Source organism: Capricornis sumatraensis, chromosome 3 (genome assembly GCF_032405125.1).
Source record: "Capricornis sumatraensis isolate serow.1 chromosome 3, serow.2, whole genome shotgun sequence".
In the NCBI taxonomy this organism is placed as follows: domain Eukaryota; kingdom Metazoa; phylum Chordata; class Mammalia; order Artiodactyla; family Bovidae; genus Capricornis; species Capricornis sumatraensis.
In genome coordinates, this window is record NC_091071.1 from 38,526,433 (window position 1) to 38,547,282 (window position 20,850).

Here is a 20,850-nt window from a genome sequence, read left to right on the forward strand (position 1 = left end):
CACAGGTAGTTCTGGGTAGTCAGTTACACGTGAGGACTTGTGACTCAGGCCTTTTCCTCTGCCAGTGTCAGGAAAAGGGAATTCTGTTCTTTCTGAGGTGAGACCTGTGACCGCTGTAGCTGGAAAATTCTCACTGCAGATGCTGCCGGACGCTGGCTGAGCTGGGTGTTGGGAGCAGTGCACAGGGCCGACTCAGCTCTAATCCAACAAAGCAGCTGAGAAGAGGGGCCTCCCAAACCCCTGAGGAGACCACATCCTATAGGTCACTGCCTTCTGAGTCTATAGAATGAATGACACAAGGTCTCTGAACTCTGGTGCTGCCACACCTCAGGAATTCTTATACACAAACTTCACCCCTTTCATTTTGGTTACTGGGTGAATTCAATCCCACAGTTGATTGAATGGATGACTATTAACCTCTTGACAAAGAGCAAGTTCAGACAAGCCATTTTGGAAAAGTGAGGAGTCTAAGGACACAAAGCTCTTGCGTCACATTTACTCAACACACACATGCATATCTGGCAACAAGCAACCAGAAAGCAACTAAGGGCACTAGTTTCTTAGTAGCTTCAAAAACTGGACTCAGGAAGTCTAAGACTTCTCAGGCAGGTTGTGCCCACTGGGGAGTGGTGGGCTCATCTCTAGCATGTTCAAATACAGCTGAGCAAGAATTCAGACACTGCGACGACACCTGAAACACGGAAAAGAGCAGAGAAGGGGCCGCAAGTCCACTGGCTGCGGGCACCAAAGACGCCACTTCCTACTACAAGACCCACTCTGTTTCCTGAGTGTCACTGGGTCTTGGGGCTGAGAAGACAAGGCTTTTTAGTCCCATGGGAAGCACCTGAGGGGTAGGGGCTGAAGCCGTGACTGAATTCTAGAACGGTCAGGCTCGGATTTTATAAGAACAAAGCTTAGGCACCAGACATCCACAAGGCTGGTTGTAACAGCATAAGTTCTGACGAGACTGTGGGTCACCCCTAGGTACAATCAAGCAAAAATCCTTCCAACTTTGGAACAATCTAGAAAGCATATGTCCTATGTATTAAGTGGTCAGCCACATTTTCTTTCACTCAGGTGCAACAACTGTTACCTGTGACCTTGGCTTCTCTCACAAATGATGACATAAACAGTGTTGGGAGTGGTGGGAAACCGTGGGGGCTTAGGATGTTTCTGCTGAATTTCCACCTTGGAAAACCTAGAAGTGCTATGGCCTTCCAGGTGGTTTTCTCTTTACATGCGTGTGTCCTCTCTACATGCATCATGTCTTACTCCTTTGGGACCCCATGAACTGTAGCCTGCCAGGCTCCTTTGTCCATAGGATTCTGCCGGCAAGGATACTTGAGTGGGTTGCCATTTCCTCCTCCAGGGGATCTTCCCGACCCAAGGATCAAACTGTCATTTCAGGTGTCTAGTGCTTTGGCAGACAGATTCTTTTGCCACTGAGCCACCTGGGAAGCCCTTTCCTCTCTACAGACAGACTCAATGGAGCCTCCCAGCAGGGACCAAAGGCCCTCAGATTCACCCAGAAGAGGGCGGTGCAGAGGAAGACCACCGGACTAAAGTCTAACAGATGTGGACACGCCATGTTAAGTCACTTCTGAGCAGGGTCCCATGACTATGAAGGAACTAAGATCAAGAGAATTAAGTAATACAGCCAATGTCACTCAGAGTGAACAGTCGAGCTGGAACCAAACTCGAGTCCTTCTGAATGCAAGGTGATGCCTCCTGTGTCCACAGCCAATCCTCAGTGGTACACAGAGGTGAAATCAGTATGGTGTCTACTGACAAGACTACTAGCCACATGGAAACTGAGGTTATGTTACAGTGCACTTATGCTCACAGTGGAGGGGTTGGCTAAACCACTGAGTGACACTTGTTTCTTAGTAAGAAAAGTGAGCTCAATCCTATGGTTTCTGAGAAGTAAATGCTCAGGTTCCTATTTGAAGACTATACCGCCCACCCCTAACACACTCACCTTGGCTCACTCAGATTACAGGGCAACCCGAGAAGGCTGTCCTCTGGCAGGCCCTGCTTTTGTTGACTAGCAGGGCAGGCCAAGGCTGGAGACGGCTGGTCCCAAGGGGGAGGATGGCACCCACTGCCCTGCTTCAGTGCCTGGAGGGAAGCAGTCAGATCTGCCAGCTCCTGGCGGACACTAAAGCCGAGGCTCTAGGCATCCTGACCCCATGGGGAGGTCACAATAGGTAAGGCCCTCAGATTTCTATAGTACCTATTACCATAGAAACTACAGAGAATCAGAAGAGCTGGTTTTAAGAATCTGAAAGCGTGTTCTCCACATGTTGAGATCTATTCAGTCCAATCTTCCTGTCTACTGAAAACATACTCTGCCTTGGTAGCGGGAGTATGATGGACAGAAAATATATCAACATAAAGGTCTTATAAAATCAGCAACTCCACAGGCCAAGGCACTGGTCAATCTAATGAGGTGGCTCCTCTGGCTCACCTTGGACCTGTTTGGGACCCTAACATGCTTCCACAAGCCTCTGAGTTAGGTATTATTCTCAGGCATTTTCACAACTGCCTAGACTCTGGCAGTAGAGGGGAGGGGTGGGTGAAGTGGGTGCAAAGAAACAAGCCCTCACCAGGAACTGGTAACTCCCAAGAGGCTGCCCTGTCCTCACAGACTTGCGTCTACGGTGGCAGCGGACCAGCAGCAACAGCTACCGGCCTCTCCGAGAGCAGAGGCTTCTCAGCTTCCCCTGGCTCCCCGTAGGCCCAGCCTCCTGGGGGGAGCAGTCAGGGCCCCAGAGCAGGCAGCCCGCTGCCACTCTGCTCTCTGGTTCCCTGTACTAATAACAAGGCAACAGCTCAAGGAATAGGGGTGCACAACTGTCCTCCTCCCTCAGTGTATCGGGGCTGATTCGTACATGGATGAAAATGTCCCTGAAGAGTAGCCAGGAGCGGAAAGGTAGAGAAAATATATTACAGGTGATGTGAAAGTATCAGCAGTCAGGTGTGTCAGCAGCCCTCTCTTCCACTCTAAAAAGCCTCTCAGAGTGAGAGCTGACTTACAAGGATAATCTTTAACTCAATAAAATTTTTCTGAAAAGACAACACATTCAGAGACTTCATTGTTAGTAAAACTCAGGGGGACAGTGAGGACAGGGAAGCCTGGTGTGCTGTTTATGGGGTCACAAAGAGTCAGACAAGACTCAGCGACTGAACAACAACAATCCACCTGCAACAATCCTCAAAACCACACTTGAAAGGCAGAAAAATCAAGGTGGCAGAGTGATTACTTAACAAAACACCCTTAAACTCCCTTTCTAGACACTCCAGCTGTTCACTAAAATCTTCTAGGATCCAAGGTCAGAGATAACAGGTCAGCACATACCACATCAATAACCTCAGATACACAGATGACACCACTCTTATGGCAGAAAGTGAAGAAGAACTAAAGAGCCTCTTGATGAAAGTGAAAGAGGAGAGTGAAAAAGTTGGCTTAAAGCTCAACATTCAGAAAACGAAGATCATGGCATCTAGTCCCATCACTTCATGGCAAATAGATGGGGAAACAGTGGACACAGTGGCTGACTTTATTTTTTGGGGCTCCAAAATCACTGTCAATGGTGACTGCAGCCATGAAATTGAAAGACACTTACTCCTTGGAAGGAAAGTTATGACCAACCCAGACAGCATATTCAAAAGCAGAGACATTACTTTGTCAACAAAGGTCCGTCTAGTCAAGGCTATGGTTTTTCCAGTGGTCATGTATGGATGTGAGAGTTGGACTATAAAGAAAACTGAGCGCTGAAGAATTGATGCTTTTGAGCTGTGGTGTTGGAGAAGACTCTTGAGAGTCCCTTGGATTGCAAGGAGATCCAACCAGTCCATCCTAAGGGAGATCAGTCCTGCATGTTCATTGGAAGGACTGATGTTGAAGCTAAAACGCCACTATTTTGGCCACCTGATGCAAAGAGCTGACTCATTGGAAAAGACCCTGATGCTGGGAAAGATTGAAGGCAGGAGAAGGGGACGACAGAGGATGAAATGGTTGGATGGCATCACTGACTTGATGGATATGGGTTTGGGTGGACCCCAGGAGTTGGTGATGGACAGGGAGGCCTGGAGTGCTGTGGTTCACGGGGTCGCAGAGTTGGACGACTGAGCGCCTGACCTGACGTGACCACGCCGCTCTGTCTGGCCTAGCGTCCTCACCAGTGCAAGCTGCCCAGATCTCAGTCTCCCTGTGCAGCAGCTGCCGGCAGTAGCTCGGCATCTGTGTAAACGTGACCAGTATCTAGGTACAGACACAAGCATCTCTATTTCAGTGTACATCCAAGGACATGGAGACCAAATACTTCCATCTCAAAGTTTCTGGAACATGGGCTCAACAAGGCCAACAGCAGCCACACACACACAAGTCCCACCTGCACAGCACAATGCTAATGTGCTGACCAGACACCAGAGGGACTGAGGCAATGACTGAATTGCGTGATGGTCTTTAGAGCTGGCCTACAGTTCAGTTCAGTTGCTCAGTCATTTCTGACTCTTTGTGACCCTATGGGGTGCAGCACACCAGGCTTCCCTGTCCATCACAAACTCCTGGAGCTTACTCAAACTCATGTCCATTGAGTTGGTGATGCCATCCAGCCATCTCAGCCTCTGTCGTCCCCTTCTCCTCCCGCCTTCAATCTTTCCCAGCATCAGGGTCTTTTCCGATGAGTCAGTTCTTTGCATCAGGTGGCCAAAGTATTGGAGTTTCAGCTTCAGCATCAGTCCTTCCAATAATATTCAGGACTGATTTCCTTTAGGATGGACTGGTTGGATCTCCTTGCAGTCCAAGGGACTCTCAAGAGTCTTCTCCAACACCACAGCTCAAAAACATCAATCCTTCGGTGCTCAGTTTTCTTTATAGTCCAACTCTCACATCCATACATTACCACTGGAAAAACCACAGCATTGACTAGATGGGCCTTTGTTGGCAAAGTAATATCTCTGCTTTTTAATATGCTGTCTGGGTTGGTCATAACTTTCCTTCTAAGGAGAAAGCATCTTTTAATTTCATGGCTGCAGTCACCATTGACAGTGATTTTGGAGCCCCCAAAAATAAAGTCAGCCACTGTGTCCATTGTTTCCCCATCTATTTGCCACGAAGTGATGGGACCAGATGCCATGATCTTCGTCTTCTGAATGTTGAGCTTTAAGCCAACTTTTTCACTCTCCTCTTTCACTTTCATCAAGAGGCTCTTTAGTTCCTCTTCACTTTCTGCCATAAGGCTGATGTCATCTGCATATCTGATGTTATTGATATTTCTCCCGGCAATCTTGATTCCAGCTTGTGCTTCATCCAGTCCAGCATTTCTCATGATGTACTCTGCATATAAGTTAAATAAACAGGGTGACAATATATAGCTTTGATGTACTCTTTTCCCAATTTGGCACCAGTCTGTTGTTCCATGTCCAGTTCTAACTGTTGTTTCTTGACCTGCATACAGATTTCTCAGGAGGCAGGTCAGGTGGTCTGATATTCCCATCTCTTTAAGAATTTTCCAGTTTGTTGTGATCCACACAGTCAAAGGCTTTGGCATAGTCAATAAAGCAGACGTTTTTCTGGAACTCTCTTGCTTTTTCTATGAGCCAGAGGATGTTGGCAATTTGATCTTTGGTTCCTCTGCCTTTTCTAAATCCAGTTTGAACATCTGGAAGTTCACGTACTATTGAAGCCTGGCTTGGAGAATTTTGAGCATTACTTTGCTAGCATGTGTAGGAGCCCAACAAACCCGACCTCAACTATGACTGGCCAAGAGTCCACTGCCACACAGGCCGAGAGGCAGCACAGGCATGTGGTCAAGGTACAGGCTCACGTCATGCACCGCAGGGCAGGCCCGGGTTCTGCTGCACACCCACTGGGGACCTCAGACCAGTTACTCTCAGAATCTCAGTTTCTCCATCTGTAAGGGTAGTGATAACAGCTCTGCATGGCAGATGTGAAAATTCAGTGAGATAACCATAAAACTGCTGTTTTAGTCTATTATTTAGTTTACTTATAAAACCGCTGTTTTCATTTATTTATTATTTTTAGCTTGCCGTATGATGCTGAATAGTAAACTAAAGCAAGTGTCACTTAAAGTTAACTAATGTTTCTGAATATTTTTAGTCAAGAAATGGAAAAACCCCTTTCTCTATGAAAGGTCCTGTAAGTAGCATCAAATCTATTCCAGGGTCACAAGCTGAGATGAATGCTCACTATAAAGAGCCTGTTTTCATTCTGGTAACATTTCTAATACCAAAAAAGGAACAGAAAAACCTGGGCATATCTAGCAAAATAAGTTTTGCAAAGAACCCAAAGGAAGATGATTTCCAGAGTTCAAATTCTATTCAGGGGACTCTGAACCTGAGTTAGGTGAAGGCCCCTCCATGCTATAGATGGGTCAGGATCCAGGATGAGACATGTTCTTGTTTCGTTTCTTCAGAGCACCTCATCACTATAAATCAAGGTTTAGGTAAATGAAAACTTGACTTTATATAAATATCATAACTCTCATTTGCAGTTAGTTCTCTTGACAATCAATCCCCACCCAGTGGTTCTCAAGGGGACATCGGTCACGCCCAGAGGGATGTCTGCTTGCGAAAACTGGAGGGTGGGCTGTGGTACCGGCATCTAGTGTATAGAGGCCAGGAATGCTGTTCAACATCCCACAACGCACAGAAAGCAAAAGCACACGTGTGGCACACACACATAATACACACACCAGACCACCACCACCACCAATTATCCAGCCTAAAATGTCAAGGGCACCAAGGTTGAGAAACCCTGCTCTAACCTCTCATCCCTTCATCAGTTTAGAGAGAGACAAGAAGAGGTTTGTTTTCACAGTAACCTTCATGCCGTCCATCACACCTTCATCAAATATCCTTTACAGCGATTTCTGGGAAACTGAATTTCCACCAGAAAAGAGAAGAGGCGGTAAGTGGGGCAACGTGGCACTCACTGCCCACAGATGACAGGGAAAAGGGTCACAGTATCTTCCTGGGAAGAGGACTGATTTGTATTTAGCCCACAAGGAGGCAAAACCTTTCAAGCAGGCTCAGTTAACAAAGCCGGGAAGAGGAGAAGCCCCTGACAGAAATGTGTTCACTGACTTCTTGAAAGAACAGAACACAGAACTGGGAGAAAATTGAATCATCATTTATCAGTCTGGTGTCTGACTGACATGTAGGCTAAAAAGCTCTAATACCAGGTCTGTGCCAGCGAGCTGTCACAAACACTACTGCTCTGGAACTCCAACAGCCTCATAAAATAAGAGGCACGTCTCAGAGAGCTGCAGGGAGGATGGCATTTAACAGAAGGTAAAGGCAGGAAAGACCATGGGCTTCCCCCACCTGTTTCAGACACAGCAGCTCGCATACTCCTCCGAAAATGGACTTGAGCCGCTTCTAAAAATGTCAGATGACAATGAGCTGGATGATCTTGGAGGCCTGATATCACATTAAGAGCCACCTAACAAGCTTTTCATCATCTATTATAGCACTCGTATCCTGCTGCAGCATTTCTTTGTACCTATGTCTTTTTTCCAAATTACAGCTCATTTATCTTTGTGTCTTACTTCAACACAGGGTACCTACCTAATCAGGGTTTGCTGAGTGACTGGATGATTTCCAGAATGTGAGGTATTCTCAAAATCGAGGTATTCTCAAAAGCAGATGACAAAGAGAACATTTAAAAGTGAATCCCAGACATGAGAAAATTGGCTGGCTAGTGAGCAAGTATCTTTGAGCACCATATTTACCACAAAAATTTCTACTGATGAACAATTGCGGGTTGGGGAGAGGAGGTGACACGGGCCTCGTAGGGGGCCTGAAAGAGAAAGGTTGCTCACATTCCACAGATACAGCTATTAAGAACATACCTTTTAGATTTTAAGGACTCTGAAAGCCTGGTTAAGAACAGAAAACTGCCTCACTTTAAAAAAAAAAAAAGAAAGAAATGGAGGGCTTCTCTTGTGGCTCAGTGGTAAAGAATCTTCCTGCCAGTGTCAGAGACACAGATTTGATCCCTGATCCGGGAGAATCCCACATGCCTGGGAGCAACTTAGCCCGTACATTACAACTACTGAGCCTGTGCCCTAGAGCCCATGCGCAGCAACAACTGAAGCCCAACTGCCTGAGAGCCTGTGCTCAGCAACCAGGGAAGCCCCTGCAGTGAGAAGCCAAGGCACCGCAACTAGAGGGCAGGCCCTGCTCACCGCAACTGGCGAAATGCCCGAGCAGCAGTGAAGACAGCACAGCCAAAGTGAACAGATTTTTAAAATTATTTTTAAAAAAGAAAAGGAGGCTAGCAGTGTAGGGTGAGGCAGCAGACATAGCTGTACTTAAAAAAAAAAAAAAGAGGTTCTGGGCTGGGAGGTGAGGGAGGGAGAAAAAGAAGGGGGGGAGAAAAGGAAATGGATAGGCAAAATTTGAATAGTCTAGGTAACAAATGCTTGCCAGCACTGCTCCACCGATGCAGGCATAAAGCACCGCCCTTCCAGCTGTCCACCTTTGAGAACCCTTTATTCCCCCAGCTGGCTTTAGGGAAGGGGTTTCACAGCACTTTTCTTCTCAGGTCTGTTACTCCAGGGAAGGGGGAGGGGGGTCAAGCTTCTCTTAACAAGCCCACATTATTAGAACATTTTGGAGGAAATACATCAAGGCATTACGTTGTTATGGTTACTGCAGGGGAGAAAGCAAAATGCTACAAAAATACCAATTTACCAAAAAGAAAATTAAAAAAAACAAACAGCAGTTTGCCACTGTATAACTGAGCAGCTTCCTGTTGTATGAGGCAGCCCCCACGAAATACATGAAGATACATGAAGTGGGTGCCTGTAATTCCCAAGAGGTCTCTAGAACTGGTCAAACATCATTGTAAGCGCTAATCATTACTGAGAAGAAATTCAAACGGCCCGGAATATCTACTGCTGACTAAGGACCTGATTAGGCAATACTGGATGAATAACTAGGGGAAAAGGTAGACAAGATAGGGAGAGCAACTGACAAGAAAGGCAGAAAATCATGTGCTCCAGGGCTTGCTCTGAGGCGTGCTAACGCCTTTTCCCAACCCAACCCTACACTGAAGGCTGATACAGGAAGCACAGACAGTGGAGCATCCACAGTTACAGCAGGGTGGTGGTGGGGAGGTGTGGGGTGTGGGTCGGGGGTACAAGCTTGGCCTACTTGGCTGGCTGAGCTCTGGGGAGCTAAGGCACTCACTCTGAAACAGATGGTTGGCATGTCCCACTGCGTGTGCTACGTGACGGCAGTTCTAGGACAGTCTTTTCAGGCTATATGTCCAAAGCAGCAGAGGGAAGCTGGTTCTGAATCAGTCACTGCTCCCGAACCTGCCCAGGGCTCCCTCCCTCTTTCATATCTTGTTTCCAATAGGCCAGTCATTTCTGAAAAAATGGCCTGACCTTCCAAAAAGCATGTGATTTCTCACCCCATTCCCAACATTCCTACTTGGCTCTAACTCTATTGTGGACAGGCACATACTCTAAACAGCTGCACTTGACTATAAGGTCCCCGAGGGCAGAGCTGAGCATCACTCCCACTAGTTAGTAAGTGCATTTTAGCTGTGCCAGGCCTGGCAACCAGATTAGACCACTGTGTGTGTGGGAACATGCTGTCCTTTGCACAAGCACTCAGGTATGTCTCATGACACCTGGTGCTGGGTAGAAGGTTGTTTACAAAGGAATCCTTGGGTTTCTCTCTCTAATCTTCCACCCAGTTACCTCCTCATCTGAAGATACAAATTCAGAGATGTGAAGATGGGTAGCAAAGCTATTTGTCAGATTATAATAATCATTACTCTTTGGGGGTTGCAAACCCTTCTGAGAATCAGAGGAAGGCTTCTGACTTTCTCTCCAGGACAATCACAAGTTAAAAAAAAGTTGCCTCATGTGCCTAATGCCTCCTGTGTTGAACTTATGCAGATACAAAAGAGATAAATTTGGAGAGAACAGACTCCTTAATAAATAAATACATGTTACCTATGCCATTCCAGAGCACCTGTAGGCCCCTCAAGTTCAGGAATCCCTGTTCTAGACGAGCCATTTATAAAAGACATTCTTTTTGTGGGTGACATGTTTCCAGTAACTCCCTGAATGCTCATTCACTAATGCTCATTCATTCTCTTCTGTTCCTGCTGTCTTTTAGGCAACCCAGTGGATTCAGTTCAAATGACTGTCTTTTCCATTTCTCAGTTCTTCACTTCCCTGACCTCCCAAAATATTGAGTGTCAAAACAACAATCACAAACCATACAAAGTGAATTTTGTCTGGCGCCTCCTCAAGGTGACTGCCAACTCTTGGTGAACAAGGACCATGGGTTTGTTGTTTTTGTAACCCTCTCAGTGCACACTACAGAGGCAACACAAGTGTGCCAAGTGGGCAGAGTGCGCTGCTTCTCTGTCCTTCTACCTGTAGGCATTTGAACTTGAACGTATTGACTTTAAATCTGGGCATGTGTCCCAGAAAAGTCACATGCAAAAGGGAAGAAAGCATAACCCAGAGCAGCCAATCATCTCACTGTTCCTTTTGGGTGCACCAGTAACACTTTCTGCAAACACAAAAAGTGTTACAAAGCAAGACAAACATGACACTAAGCAAAGACACTTAAGAGATTTCTCTGAGGCTGACAAAAACCCAAGTGTGGAAGAGGAATCAGTTCAGTCGCTCAGTCGTGTCCGACTCTCTGCGACCCCATGAATCACAGCACGCCAGGCCTCCCTGTCCATCACCAACTCCCGGAGTTTACCCAAACTCATGTCCATTGAGTCGGCGATGCCATCCAGCCATCTCATCCTCTGTCGTCCCCTTCTCCTCCTGCCCCCAATCCCTCCCAGCATCAGGGTCTTTTCCAATGAGTCAACTCTTAGCATGAGGTGGCCAAAGTTATTTTCTAATTAGTAGGACACCTGCGATTACTAAGCAAAGAGAAAGACTGACCCTCCCCTTGTCTCCTAGAGAACTGAAGGAGCAAAGGTGTAATGTCACTTCACTATCTTTGCTTTTCTAATCACCTTCAAACATTGCTACCCAGAACCCCCTCACACTCTAACTCAGTTCTGCTCACTGATCCTTCCCCTTCCTCTGCCAGCCCTCCCTCAAGCTGCTCTGGAAATAGTTTCAGATGACAACAGTTCCTCTGCAGCAGCTCCAAGTGGTCTTGCCAGAAAGAACAGCAGATGCAGTACTAAGGAAGGGATGAGCACGCTTGGGCATGTGACATGCCATGTTATCATCCACAAACACTTATAATACTCATGGGGCTCCTTGACTACAAAGAGGCCTAAGAGCTTGTTGGGGATTTTAAGCAGCTTTCAATAGAGAGAGAGAAAAGAGAAACAGAAAGACAACTAATAGAACAGGTGTATTATACTATAAATGCTAATTGTGCAGTACAGACAATGGTGTTAAAGATAGAGCTTTATGTTCCAGATTTTCCAGGACTGTTCTGACTCAAATATCCTATCTCACTAACTCCTTCAGTACACCTGTATGTTCAGACTATGGGTCCCAGTGTTTGTCATAATAAACAGGATCACCTCAGTGACTGATGAGGCAGGCCAGCCAATTAGATTAAATAAAAGCATGATGGCAGATTGTTCTAATCATCCCAGCAGCTTCCCACAGCCCTCAGGTAATCGTGGAATTGAATATAATACAAGACAGTGAAATGTGAGGCTTCCAAGACTGAGAGAGCTCGCTGGGAGAAAGGTTGGAAGCTGAGGGTATTTAGCAGAAGTCAGGCTGGCAGGGTGCTAGACACTTGTCTCTTTAGGCCATTCTTCCCCAAAGCCCTTTTAAATTTACTGAGAACTATGTCAATAATTAGACTTACCGATATTCCTGGGAAGGAACAAATCTATTCGTGTGTTGCTCTTGTTGTCCCCTGGAGAAGGAAATCCAGTATTCATGCCTGGGAAATCCCACAGACAGAGGAGCCTGGCAGGCTACCATCCATCGGGTCGCAAAAAGTTGTAAACAGCTTAGCAACTAAACAACAACAACAGAGAGGAGACAGTATCCACTTGCTGGGCCTCTGGCAGAACAGCAGATGGCAGGCACTGTGTGCAGCAATCCATCCTTTCCTGTCACTACTTCTCTGCCTTCCTGCCAGTCTGCTTTCTCTTATGTCCAGGGAGGCCCCAAACAATAAGCACGAGGGAAATTTTAAAAACACAACTTCCCAACCCCTAACTTAGTGAAACAGAAAGGTTTGGAAACCCCTTAGATTGAAGAGCAGCATTCTAGGCAACCAAGACTTGAAGGCTCATCAAGTATTAACTTCATTTTTCAGACACAGAAACTGCAAATCAAGGGGTTTAAACGTTTTTCTCATGATCAAAAATACTCCACAGTTTCCTTTGGGGGAGAAATGAACCATTTATTTGTCACTCTTTCTAATATAAATTAGTCAGTCAGCCAGTCAGTTCAGTCGCTCAGTCGTGTCCAACTCTTTGCAACCCCATGAATTGCAGCACGCCAGGCCTCCCTGTCCATCACCATCTCCCGGAGTTCACTCAGACTCACGTCCATCGAGTCGGTGATGCCATCCAGCCATCTCATCCTCTGTTGCCCCCTTCTCCTCCTGCCCCCAATCCCTCCCAGCATCAGTCTTTATGTAAATTAACATGTATGTATATTAATTTAATATAAATTAACATGTATGTATTTGGAAAACATACATGCATATGTAAAACATTATCTAGTGCTGAATAGCTGTTTATGAGTGAAAACAATGGTTACAAACTGATTAATCAGCTCAGTTTTGTACTTAACAATTCAATCATTTTGAAGTACAAACAAAAAGTCAGTGTATCTGTAGACTTTCACAGAGAGATACTTAAGCACATATTTGAAAAAAGAACCCTCCTCAATGAATGCAAGAAGACACGCAATTCTGATGCAATTCCTATTCCATAAGCCAACTATTCACTGGAAGGACTGATGCTGAAGCTCCAATACTCTGGCCACCCTGATGCAAGGCTGATTCACTGGCAAAGACCCTGATGCTGAGAAAGTCTGAGGGAAGGAGGAGAAGAGGGCAACAGAGGATGAGATGGTTGGATGGCATCACCAACTTGATCGACATGAGTTTGAGCAAATTCTAGGAGATAGTGAAGAACAGGGAAGCCTGGCGTGTTGCAATCCATGGGGTCCCAAAGAGTCAGACACGACTTAGTGACTGAACAACAAACTGACAAAGCAGCCTTTGAATTACTATTAAAATATTTGCTTGAAAAAACTATCACATAGGGAAATGCATGTTTGCTAAAAGCCTTCTAAAATTACATCAAAGTGACATTAAAACCTGCTCACTGAAAAGAGCCTCATGAATTTAACTGCTGTTTTGAAACGCCTAGTTAAGGTTCAGAATGTTATCTTGTAAGGAAGGTCTGACTATAGATGTGGTTGATATGATGACCCAGAAAGCGTCCTTTGCTCCACTGCAGTCAGCCAAGATCACAATTAAGATGCAGTCCTCTAATGGACTGATTGTAAATGAATTCCCTTTACAATAGCTATGCACCTCTAAGGTATCTACAGTGAATTCCAAAACCATTATTATTCTTAAATAGAAAGAAGCTGGTCATATAGAAAGGATTTATGAATAAATGTAATGCATATTCTGTAAACATATATAACATTGTTAGACCAGACCATCAACAATACTGCTAAATTTCACTGGCTTTACAATGTGTAATATAATGGGAGACATTTTATGGTAAATAAATGAAGTCAATATGAAAAAGTAAACCAAACTGGAGTCAACAGCATCAGAGAGCACCTAAATCGTCACCAGAGTGAAATATCTTCACTATAAGAAACAGAAAGATCCCAGTATAAGCAGTTATATTAACTGTTCCAATTAAAGATATGCACCCCTCCTTCACTGTTGGCAAGAATTAATTGGTAATGGCACTGCTTCTCAGCAGGGCAAAAATATCCTGAGAGATTATTCAGGTTACAACAAAAGACAGTTTTCATCCTCTGCTTTTACACAGACAAACCTAACAGATATAATAAAGTTAAAAAGCAAATAACCTTCACTGTGTTCAATACAAAAGTAGATGTGACTCAGATCTCTCAATTCTCCCATTAAGTACTATCAGAATAAGAGACTGAATTAAGTGTGTACTTAAAATTTTTTAGTTAACTATGGCCAGTAATAAACAAGGAGGTAATTTATGGTTCAAAGTTTTCATCTTTTCTCTCCAAGGAGTTATAGCTAAATTCTAAATTTTATACTGGAAAATTTCCTGGTGGTCCAATGATTAGGACACCACAATTTCACAGTTGAGGGCATGGGTTCCAATCCTGGTCAGGGAACTATGCTGAAATATATAATTCCAATATTCAAAATGTCTTCCTCCTAGAAGGATGATATTTTGGTTTTTGCTGCAAACCTGATACACAGCCCAGCTGTTCTCTGAAGAGAGTCAGCTTTTCCAAAGAAACCAAAAAATCAAGGTAGCCAAAGGCCCTGGCTGTTTTGCTTTTTGACAGACTCAACGAGCGTAAACCAATGGTGATGAATACTTTACTTTCTGTATTTCATCTTATCCTTGGCATTGTCATTTCTGGAGTAGCTCATACTCCTGACTCTGGAGACCCACAGGCTATCATCTTACTGGCCCAGGCAAAGGAAAAAAGGAAATCCAGTCAGACAATGGGGAAATCACAGATTCTTCCTCTTCACATCCCCAGTCAGATGAAGTCACTCAACGAGTGTGTCCTTCAAATCCCCACACCCTCACCAGTGTTTTGGCTTATCTGTGTGAGTGCTCATTTGCTCATTCGAGTCTGACTCTTTGCAACTCCATGGTCTATGGCCAGCCAACGCTCCTCTGTCCACCGTCTTTCCCAGGCAAAAATACTGGAGTGCGTTGCCATTTCCTTCTCCAGGGAATCTTCCCGAACTAGGGACAGAACCTGCATCTGCTGCCTTAGCAGACAGACTGTTTATTTACCACAGAGCCACTTGGGAAGCCTTTGGCTTACCTACTGTATTTGAAAACTTTTCCCAATTTCACCAAGTAAACTTGGAAATGACCAACTGAACTGTCAGCTTGTGATGTTTTTGTCTTGTGATGTTTCTCTAAAAAAAAAAAAAAAAAAAAAACTAAAGAATAAAGCACAGAATTACTCATTTATATTCCTTATCCCCCTCCTCACAAAAGAAAAACTAAAAATGTTAATGTGGCAGTTAAAATTTTAATCAAAATACCCTAGTTAATGCCATAACAGAAATTCAAATACATAAAAACAGTGAGTTCCTGTTTCCTTCTACTTGGGAGGACAGTTTAGGGGGAGAGAGAAGACTGTCTAGTTTAAATAACATAAATCCATTTCCACTCTAGGAAAAAGCATGGGATCTGGGGGCAGACAACTGGGTACAAGACCACCTATGCCCTTTTTCTGATTGTGGGAGGCAAGTTAAGCTTCTTAATTCCATTCATCGTTAACCCCATTTCACAAGTGGGAAAACTATCAACTCACAAGGTTTTGTTAGGGGCTGAGAGTGAGAAGGGGACGACAGAGGATGAGATGGCTGGATGGCATCACCGACTCGATAGACATGAGCGTGGGTGAACTCCGGGAGTTGGTGATGGACAGGGAGGCCTGGCCTGCTGCGATTCATGGGGTCGCAAAGAGTCGGACACGACTGAGTGACTGAACTGAACTGAGAGTGAGAGTGAGAGGGCTTCCTGAGCTCTAGAGCACTATAGGATGTCTCTCTTTTTTCAACCATGCTCCACCTGGTGCGGGTCATGGGAGCCAATGATACAATATAATAAGGATGAACAGCCACAGGCCACAGCAACCAGTTCACCAGAAGTCATTAAAATGACAAGACGCTGACAGGCCTTGTGCTAAGACTGTGCAAGGCAGTCCTGGCAGCTTTTACACGGCAATTAACACACCGAGGGCACCGCGCTTGTGAGGTGACAGGTAGACTCGCTGCCAGACCAACCAGCTGCCCCTGACGTTGGTCCCTTGCAACCTGGAGGCCGCGGGTCATTAGGGAAGTCACGACAGTGACTCAAAGGGCCTTTCAGACAGAGGTGAGTCAGGAGGAGGAAGGTCAGAGCCCGGGCGCCCCAACAGCCCGGGTACGACTCTCGACTCTCGGACGCCAGGCTAGGTCTGGGTCCTCGCCGGCCCAAAGTGGACCGACGTGCTGGCTGGGCGGCCAGAGGCTGCAGGCCCGGCGGGAACGCCAAGTCCTCCCGCGGCGACCCGGGGGTCGGGTCACCTCCTGTGGGGCGCAGGAGACGCCGGCAGGGGGTGTGCCCCAGGCGGACCGACGCGAACGAGCGGCTCAGGCCTCCCCGGGCCTCTGAAACGCTGTCTGGGAAGCGAGGTCCTCCCTCCTGGTCCCCGGCAGCCCCGCTCGCCGCCTCCCAGCCGCCCCTCGCCCCGGCCCGTCCGGGCTGCCTCAGGCGGGAGCCGGGGAGCAGCGGGCCGTGTCGGCCGAGCCGAGTTCCCGAGAGTCGGAGGGGGCCAGGCTCGCGGAGAAGCCCCGAGAGAGGCCCGGCAGGGCACCGACACTCACCCGCCGCGGGTCCGCTCCGGCGTCCGTCAGCACCGCGTCCGCGCGTCAGTAGGCGACTCGCTCGGGCGCCGCGACCGCCGCAGACTAGCAAGCAGTCCGACGTGCGCACGCAGCGGGGGGCGGGGCCTGCGCAGGACACGCCCCTGCGGCGGGCACGCGGCAGCCGTCCTCGCGCGCTGGTTTGCGGCGGAAGTCGAAGTGTGGGCGGGTGAGTTGTTCCCTTCGTGAGAAGGGGTGTTCATGAACGCCTCTCCGGGCTCTTCTTGCAATTTATCACCACCGCTTCAGGCTTATCTCGTGCGTTCTCCTCCTGTCCCATCTGTCATTTCTTTAACCATCCAACTGGCTTCAGGACTGATACTGTCTGGTATTGGCAAAGGTGTAGGGAATGTTATAATCGGCAATAGGCATTCTCTTTGATCTAGTACTTCCATTTATGGGTAGCTTTTTCTAGAGAAACGCAAGAATCCAAAAAGACACAAACAAGCAAGTTCACTGCAACAGCATTTCGGTGCAAACCTTGAAAGAGCCTGAACGTCTAGTGGGATGGTTGGTGAAGAGGGGCACATCTCCCTATTCAAGAGAGTTGTGCTGGATAAAAAGAAATGGAAGGGTATTCCCTGACAGTCCAGTAGGAACTAGGATCCCGGAAAAAATAAAAGGGCGGCGGGGTGAGGGCAGACACCACCTTAAGGGAGGCAATCAAGTAGAAGGGGATTAGAAAATCAAGTTGTAGGAGAATATAAAAATACATTCAGAGGACTTCCCTGGTGGTCCTCTAGTATGCATTATGTATCTGCATTATGCATTAACCAGACCTCCTCAGGGGCAGAAATACCTGCTCAACCATAAAGATCAATTTTTCTGCCACTGGCCATGAAACTCCTGAGATAATAACATTCCTTTCTCAATCCGTAAGGAGTCAGGATGTAGATATCTTAGGGTGGTACTGGGCTGCACCTTATTAATGTTACTAGATATATTACTTCTATTCTGCCTATTTTATGAGATTGAGGTTTCTTGCATTACCAGACCTGTGACTGAACCTCGGATAAAATTAATGACAATTAAACAGCTTGAGGTTTCTTGCATTACCGGATGTGAGACTGTGCCTCAGATAAAATTAATTACAACAACAGACTGGTTCCAAATAGGAAAAGGAGTACATCAAGGCTGTATATTGTCACCCTGCTTATTTAACTTATATGCAGAGTACATCATGAGAAACGCTGGGCTGGAAGAAACACAAGCTGTAATCAAGATTGCCGGGAGAAATATCAATAACCTCAGATATGCAGATGACACCAGCCTTATGGCAGAAAGTGAAGAGGAACTAAAAAGCCTCTTGATGAAAGTGAAAGAGGAGAGTGAAAAAGTTGGCTTAAAGCTCAACATTCAGAAAACGAAGGTCATGGCATCTGGTCCCATCACTTCATGGGAAATAGATGGGGAAACAGTGTCAGACTATTTTTTTGGGCTCCAAAATCACTGCAGATGGTGATTGCAGCCATGAAATTAAAAGACGCTTACTCCTTGGAAGAAAAGTTATGACCAACTTAGATAGCACATTGAAAAGCAGAGACATTACTTTGCCAACAAAGGTCCATCTAGTCAAGGCTATGGTTTTTCCAGTGGTCATATATGGATGTGAGAGTTGGACTGTGAAGAAGGCTGAGTGCCGAAGAATTGATGCTTTTGAACTGTGGTGTTGGAGAAGACTCTTGAGAGTCCCTTGGACTGCAAGGAGATCCAACCAGTCCATCCTAAAGGAGATCAGCCCTGGGATTTCTTTGGAGGGAATGATGCTAAAGCTGAAACTCCAGTACTTTGGCCACCTCATGCGAAGAGCTGACTCATTGGAAAAGATTGATGCTGGGAGGGGTTGGAGGCAGGAGGAGAAGGGGACGACAGAGAGTGAGATGGCTGGATGGCATCACCGACTCAATCCACGTGAGTCTGAGTGAACTCCGGGAGTTGGTGATGGAGAGGGAGGCCTGGCGTGCTGCGATTCATGGGGTCGCAGAGAGTTGGCACCACTGAGCGACTGAACTGGACTGAACTGAAACAACTTGAAACAATTGATCTTATAGATGATTCTAAAAGATTAGTGAATCGCTTCTCAGCCTTTTGGCTAAGATCAAGTGTAAAAGATCAGTGATTGTAACAGTGTAACTTTAGATATGGAAAGAAGCAGCAAGCGAGAGCCATTTCCCTGACCATGACCAACGGTAAGACAGGTGGTCCAGAGGCTTATGGCTATTCTTAACAGGGCCCTTTGTCAGCCCACAAAGGGCCCTGTTGCTGCTGCTGCTAAGTCGCTTCAGTCGTGTCCAACTCTGTGCAACCCAATAGACGGCAGCCCACCAGGCTCCCCCGTCCCTGGGATTCTCCAGGCAAGAACACTGGAGTGGGTTGCCATTTCCTTCTCCAATGCATGAAAGTGAAAAGTGAAAGTGAAGTCGTTCAATTGTGTCCGACTCTTAGCAACCCCATGGACTGGCCCTATTCAGTTCAGTTCACTTCAGTCGCTCAGTTGTCTCTGACTCTTTGCGACCCCATGAATTGCAGCACGCCAGGCCTCCCTGTCCATCACCAACTCCTGGAGTTAACTCAAACCCACGTCCATCGAGTCGGTAATGCCATCCAGCCATCTCATCCTCTGTCGTCACCTTTTCCTGCCCCCAATCCCTCCTAGCATCAGAGTCTTTTCCAACGAGTCAACTCTTCGCATCAGGTGGCCAAAGTACTGGAGTTTCAGCTTTAGCATCATTCCTTCCAAAGAAATCCCAGGGCTGATCTCCTTTAGAATGGAATGGTTGGATCTCCTTGCAGTCCAAGGGACCCTCAGGAGTCTTCTCCAACACCACAGTTCAAAAATATCAATTCTTCGGCACTCAGCTTTCTTCACAGTCCAACTCTCACATCCATACATGACCACTGGAAAAACCGTGGCCTTGACTAGATGGACCTTTGTGGGCAAAGTAATGTCTCTGCTTTTGAATATGCGTCTAGGTTGGTCATAACTTTCCTTCTAAGGAGTAAGCGTCTTTTAATTTCATGGCTGCAATCACCATCTGCAATGATTTTGGAGCCCAAAAAAATATGAACTCTGACACTGTTTCCACTGTTTCCCCATCTATTTCCCATGAAGTGATGGGACCAGATGCCATGACCTTCGTTTTCTGAATGTTGAGCTTTAAGCCAACTTTTTCACTCTCCTCTTTCACTTTCATCAAGAGGCTTTTGAGTTCCTCTTCACTTTCTGCCATAAGGCTGGTGTCATCTGCATATCTGAGGTTATTGATATTTCTCCCGGCAATCTTGATTACAGCTTGTGCTTCTTCCAGCCCAGCGTTTCTCATGATGTATTCTGCATATAAGTTAAATAAGCAGGGTGACAATATACAGCCTTGATGTACTCCTTTTCCTATTTGGAACCAGTCTGTTGTTCCATGTCCAGTTCTAACTGTTGCTTCCTGACTTGCATATAGGTTTCTCAAGAAGCAGGTCAGGTAGTCTGGTATTCCCATCTCTTTCAGAATTTTCCACAGTTTATTGTGATCCACACAGTCAAAGGCTTTGGCGTAGTCAATAAAGCAGAAATAGATGTTTTTCTGGAACTCTCTTGCTTTTTCGATGATCCAGTGGATGTTGGAAATTTGATCTCTGGTTCCTCTGCCTTTTCTAAAACCAGCTTGAACATCTGGAAGTTCACGGTTCACGTATTGCTGAAGCCTAGCTTGGACAATTTTGAGCATTACTTTACTAGCGTGTGAGATGAGTGCAATTGTGCGGTAGTTTGAGCATTCTTTGGCTTTGCCTTTCTTTGGGATTGGAATGAAAACTGACCTTTTCCAGTCCTGTGGCCATTGCTGAGTTTTCCAAATTTGCTGGCATATTGAGTGCAGCACTTTCACAGCATCATCTTTCAGGATTTGAAAGAGCTCAACTGGAATTCCATCACCTCCACTAGCTTTGTTCATAGTGATGCTTTCTAAGGGCCACTTGACTTCACATTCCAGGATGTCTGGCTCTAGGTGAGTGATCACACCATTGTGATTATCTTGGTTGTGAAGATCTTTTTTGTACAGTTCTTCTGTGTATTCCTGCCACCTCTTTTTAATATCTTCTGGTTCTGTTAGGAGGTCCATAACATTTCTGTCCTTTATCGAGCCCATCTTTGCACAAAATGTTCCCTTGGTATCTCTAATTTTCTTGAAGAGATCTCTAGTCCTTCCCATTCTGTTGTTTTCTTCTATTTCTTTGCATTGATCTCTGAGGAAG

General features: G+C 46.1%; 1 protein-coding gene across 4 annotated transcripts in view; it reads right to left on the reverse strand.

Annotated features, from left to right (window-relative positions):
- Positions 1 to 16,656, reverse strand: part of HMOX2 (heme oxygenase 2) — a 28,467-nt gene extending 11,811 nt beyond the window's left edge. Inside the window, exons 1-3 of one of the 4 annotated variants that reach the window (XM_068968066.1) lie at positions 16,567 to 16,656; positions 15,012 to 15,108; positions 11,848 to 11,898 (exon numbers count right to left, since the gene is read on the reverse strand). The gene's annotated coding sequence lies outside the window, so the exon portion shown is untranslated. The remainder of the gene's footprint in view (positions 1 to 11,847; positions 11,899 to 15,011; positions 15,109 to 16,566) is intronic. The other 3 variants (XM_068968067.1, XM_068968065.1, XM_068968064.1) reach the window with 3 other exon arrangements.
- Positions 16,657 to 20,850: the final 4,194 nt, after the last annotated feature.